At 31.5% G+C, this 6,203-nt stretch overlaps 1 long non-coding RNA gene across 1 annotated transcript; it reads left to right on the top strand.

Moving 5' to 3' along the window:
- Positions 1-788: 788 nt before the first annotated feature.
- On the top strand, positions 789-5,270 carry LOC126885193 (uncharacterized). Its single transcript, XR_007698327.1, has 2 exons — positions 789-1,134; positions 5,036-5,270. It is a non-coding gene; the product is annotated as an uncharacterized LOC126885193 (long non-coding RNA).
- Positions 5,271-6,203: the final 933 nt, after the last annotated feature.

The raw sequence follows: 6,203 nt of genomic DNA on the forward strand, positions 1-6,203 counted from the left end.
TTCTTAAATTGGGCTCTGTACCACAATTCTTTACTATATTGCGAATATGTGTGCCAAATATCTCGGCAGAATATTCAAAATTAAAGTTGCAATCTTGGAACGCGTTTTTCGCGCGCTGATGTTGCCTCCTAAGTTATAAAGGATCAAATGAGTATGAAGTACTAAAATGATAAAAGGTGCAATGAAAAATCGTTTATTGTATATCGAACTGGATCGTCACTGTTTACATTTAATTAATTAATCTAAATTATTCAAAGTTCATTTTCATGTTCGTCTGAAGTAAAATTTGTGTCTAAATCAACTTCATTTATAATAGAATCAACTGTAAAATCATAATTTTGGGTCTCTTGGCAGCTACCATCTAAACTATTATTATCTTTATCATCAGAAACTATATGTCTTCCTTTTTATGATTTGTACAATTACCAGTTTGACAACTTCCGCATGCAGCATGAAAACGTTTCTCCTCTTTTTAATACATATTTTTGTCTACATTATAATTTCATCACAGTCCAAAAGCATTTTGTGTCTATGATCTTTTCTTTCTAAACTTACACTTTTTAATGTTTCAGTTCCACGTTTGACAATTACAATTTTTTCGTTATCACATTCTAAATGTTTTTCACAAATAAAACAAGAATTATTATTATTTGTTTCACTGTTCGCACTCATTGTAAATATTTACACAATAGGGCTTTTCATCGATTGTCATTTGTTTCGAGCTTCTGTCAGGTGTCACATAATATTAATATATCGACGTCATACGTCTTTGGTTTATATCAGTGTGCGTCTTGGAAGAGTGTTGCCATCGTATACGCTAAAAGCTGATTGGCTCCGCCATCTTTTGCTCAGATTTCCGGATTAATTTGGAAGGGGTAAACAGATGATGAGTTGTTTATTTTTCGTTTACTCTAGTTTAACCTCACTTAACTAGATAGATCGAGAAATATTAAATTACTATTACTATTATTCAGGTTGAAAAATGCCTTCTTCTAAGGTAAAAGGTTGCGAAGTCGATAGGGGAAAAATAATGTGAAAATGAGTTCTTTCCCAAAAGAATCTGAACGACGGAAAGTGTGGATTAAAAATATAGGGTTAAAACAAGATCCAAACAAATATGCTGTTGTTTGTGAAGTAAGTTCTTCAAGTAAAATTAATTGAGTATTTGCATTTGATGCATTCTCTTTATAATATTTATATCATTAAAAAATATTGTATTCAATTTTTGAATGTTTAGGAACACTACTTCTGACGTGGAAAAAAGTTGGCAAGATGGCAGCAGAAAAATTAAAATGCAATGCTGTACCAACAATATTTAGAGAAGAAAGCGAAAGTATTTAATTATTTATATTGGTTTTTTGTTTATTCACCAATTTAACACCTATAGATATTTGTATAACAAGAGAGCGAAGTGCACCTTTTCCTCCCAAGAATAAAGTGTACTAGTTTACTACAGTAATCATTCAAGGGAGGAAAAGGCACTTCTCCCATGTTATACATTTTTCCACCTCCCTCAAATAAGTCATTTTTCCATTTTTAAAATATTTATATAACTGTTGATTGAATACATGAATCATAATTGAATACAGGAATTTATGTATTCAATCAACAATAGAACTAACAAAATTTATTAGAGAACTAAAACTAACAAGTAGGTACAGTATAACTATCAAATTATTAATGAAAAATTTTTAAATCAAAATAACAATTTACTGTTTTTACCATTTTGCAACATCTATAAATAAAATTTAAAATGTATGGATACTTACCTAATACAAAATAGAGTAATAGTATAGGGTGTCAATAAGTTATTTCATCTATGCTATGACATAGTATGACGTCAACATCACTTACTTTTACTCCCTAGGGATTAAAAGTACTTTGTTTCCCTAGGGAGAAAAAATATGACTATGCTCCCTACAATGAGGCCAGGAAATGTATACTTTGGATAGAGGTAGGTGGGAAAATCTGTTTTATTCAGTTATTGTGATTTGTTTCTTACAATCAGTTTGTTCTAGCACGAGTTTCAAACGGTCTGAAACCATTAGCGAATAGTGGACCAGCACGAGTAGAGGGGATAGCACTCGTAACTGTATTATGTTCTCTCACTGACCAACTGTTTGCTGACTAGTTCGACTGTTTGCTAGAACAAACCTATTATTCAAACAAAATGTCCTCTACGTCAGACTGATCAGAATTTTAAAAATGTGTCATATCAATCAAATCAAAAAATTTTAAAAATTGTTCCTGTAACCATTTTTAGTGGAAATAATAACAGTACTTATATTGGATCAGAGAGCCACCCAATTCATTGTTAAAGTATGATAAACTAAAAGTTAAACAATTAGGCATGCACTTCATATTATATTTAATGAAATATAACCCACTGGTACTCGTACAAACTTGACGGCAAGCAAATTCAACAATTTTTTCCTCATTTAGTTTTTCACTACCGTTAAGTTTGGAAACAAGCGCTGTTGCCAAATAAAAACATATACAGTCGGAAAAATGAAAGAATACCCATGAACGATCACATCAATCACATATTTTGTATTTGCTGTTTTTTTTTTCATAAATAATAAATGAGAGAGATAGATTATTAATAATCTGAATAATATGTGATTGATGTGATCGTTCATGGGTATTCTTTCATTTTTTCGACGGTATGTATTTACCACAGCAACTACAGGTGACACTGTTTCTCTTTGTCTTTAAGAGTGTGAAACAAAGATAAATTCAGTGGGAAAAATAAAGAATACCCATGAACGATCACATTGATCACTTATTTTGTGTTTCCTATCTTTTTCTATAACAAACGTTTATTATTATTAGAAAAAGACAACAAACATAAATTAAGTGATTGATGTGATCGTTCATGGGTATAGGGCTTTTCATTCACAGTCATTTGTTTCGAGCTTCTGTCATGTGTCACATAATATTAATATATCTACGTCATACGTTATTGATATAACCAATGATACAAACCAAAGACGTATGACGTAGATATATTAATATTGTGTGACACATGACAGTAGCTCGAAACAAATGACAATCGATGAAAAGCCCTATTCTTTCATTTTTCCAACTGTATCTGTAATATACGCTGAGCTCATAGGTAGAGGGGATAATTAAAAAATCGCGAGAGCCAGTAGTGACAAGTCTGTAAACCTTTACTGGAAATTTGACATAAATGTCAAAGTGAATAATTTAAAATTGAAATTAAAAACATTAATTAGAAAAAATATTAGTTGGCCAAAGCTGTGGTATATATTTTTATCTTAAGTATACTTACGGTTTAAATACTGAATTAAGTTTTTTTTAATATTTTGTAATATCTAATTATAATTAGATATAAATCATCTAAGCGCCATCTACACGATAATTGTGAATGTATCTGAAGTAAGAAATTAATATTTCATTAAGAGAATGTTAGAAAAGTTAGGAAAATTTTTAAAAAATCGATTACAATTTAATTACTTTTTTGCGTTGTAAATATTAAGCGATAAAATTAAATAATAAATTTAAAAATTACTGGTGAAAGTTGAATTAGTAATCCGCTAGGAGCGACACCAGCGAAGCTCAGAGCGTATAAGTGGGTGCGTTTGGACGACCATAGCGGATGACTGTCAGCAGAAATCGGCTGAGTGGTTGTATCCAGCTGTGATAGGGAAAGCTTAGTAAATCTCTCAGCGGCTGACTTCCAGCGGTGACGTCTGACAGCTACTGCTGGCTCAGCTGTCCAGCTGCTGTGGTCATCCGAACGCACCCAGTGTCAGTCATGTTTTCCTATAGTATAGAAGGCTTAGATAGAAGGTTATGTAAGATTTTTGTTTGTTTATTTTTTCTTCTTCTTTTGTGGCCTTTGGAAGCTGTGCCCATTTAGCCAGCAACATTTCTTAAAATTAATGCCTAACTAAACCTACCATACAAGAAAACCATTACGAACCTAAACGACCAATCAAGGATACGGAAGGGAAAGTAAAGTTATTTAAAAAATAAACCGTTGTTAAAATATAAACTAAACAAATAAAATATAAATTGAAAACAATAATTTGACATTATAAATGTAACCTCCAATATTATGACAGACGTCAGTTACCATGACATCATATATTATACTCGTCACTAATTCTAGCCAATGAAATGCTTGCTGTAATAGGAATGGCATATCAAAAAAATCTGACTATTCTCTATATATTTTTTCAAATTTAGAATATGGCAACAAGGGGAAAGTTATGTGCATTCCTCATTGTTTGACTTTTCCTATATCTTTAGTATCAGGTCATCATACAATACAAATACTTCCTGCAATGATTGGAAGTAATGCAGAACAAGAATTGAATTTGTAATTGCCGAGAAAAAGGATTGGTGTACAAAATAAGAAAGTATATAAAGGACAACAAACATCTTCCATAAGCAATCAAAATTGTATAACTGAAATTCAGGAAATAGATTCTGCTCCACCTTTAGGTATAAAAAATATTTTGAGTTTTTTTTATTTAATACACAATTTAATTTACCATCTGATCATGAAGCTATAAGTAATTGGTGTGAATGTTGAACACATGAGGTAGAAGCTGCCATGTGGCAACTCTCCTGTATAATATATTTTATATTAGTTCACATAAATAGTTAATTTATTAAGTCTGTTGGCCATGGTTTCTTCAGTCACCGTTCAAATCCAGGAGGGGTATTTAGCAGTCTTGATTCGTTACTTGGATGATCCGTTGTCCATCAAGGAAGTTTCTTGTGATTATTCTAATTTCTTCCTCTACCAAGGATGTGGCAGAGTCATCTTGTATAGGGTTTTGTTCAAGTGTAAACACTTTTTTGCGCCAGTCCAGAGCTGTCTGCCAGCGCTGTCTTGAATAGAAAGGTGGTCTATTTTTCATGCCAATGGCATTCCAGTGAGACTGGCACCAGTTTCTGGATACATGTAAACGTTACTTTATTTTATGTAAATATTATTTTCATTCTAGAATCAAAGGGAGACTCTTTTAACAGGTAAATGACGCTATCATTCTTTTTGTTCTAGAAAAACTGTAAATAGTATTTAAGGCAACGATTGTGAATGAGTGAGAAGTCTAATAAAGCCACGACGAGATACTGTATCAGAGCGTACGATTTGGAGGTATTTTTGATTAGATAAATTTTGTAAAGTACAATATAAATTAGATTTGATAATGTGTAGTATTTCCTAATAAATTAAATACTATTAAGTGTTTATTGTTCGTGTAAGTTAGTGTGGTAAATAAATAATATGAAGTAAGTCTGTGTATTTAAATTAATATAAGTGTTCTTATTTAAAAATAAATAAAGTCAATTCAAAATAAATATTAATGCCTAAAAATCAAATTAGTAAAGTCGCTCACATGTCACTAGCAAAGAAACTTGTCAGCTTTTTGTTTCCGGTTGATTTGGACAGGTTAAGAATTTAAAGTGGTAACACTACATGTTAAAGCAATCATTTTAAATTGTTTACAGTTTTACTTACAGTAGGAGATGTAACATACTTTTGTTTACCAGTATGCAAAAATTAAAAATCTTTCATAGATATTGATTCACCACTCAAGAACTAACAAATTGTGAAGAGCACAAATATGCCTGTACTTCGTTATCTGTCCAGGGCCGATATCAATTGATTGATTAATTAACAGTTTTTAGGTTTCCATACTTCTAAAGAAAAAACGGACCCTTATAGGCTCACTATATACTTATACTATGGCCAAAAAGCGGTAGTGAGAATAGAAGACATAACATCAGAAGAAATAGAAATGAAAAAAAAGGTGTTCGACAAGGGTGTATATGTTCACCAATATTATTTAATATATAGGTACTCGGAAGACATATTAAGTAAGACAATGGATGAAATAAACATAGGCATTAGAATTAATGGCATGATCATAAATAACCTGAGATACGCTGATGATACAGTTCTTTTAGCCGAATCACATGAAAACCTACAGATACTGCTTACTTAATAAAGTGACCGCAGTAAGTGGAGAATATGGACTATCACTTAACATAAGCTTTATTCCAGCAATGTTCCATTAATTTTATCTGTCTCTTCCACATTAACCAAGAAGAGGTGTTGAAATTTCTGATACACCAGCTATTCGTGATGAATAATGAGTAATACAGACTTAAAAATTCATACAGACCTAGCAGTCATTACTTAGCTTTTGATTAAAATTGACAAATCT

This window comes from Diabrotica virgifera, chromosome 5, assembly GCF_917563875.1.
Source record: "Diabrotica virgifera virgifera chromosome 5, PGI_DIABVI_V3a".
Taxonomy (NCBI): Eukaryota; Metazoa; Arthropoda; class Insecta; order Coleoptera; family Chrysomelidae; genus Diabrotica; species Diabrotica virgifera.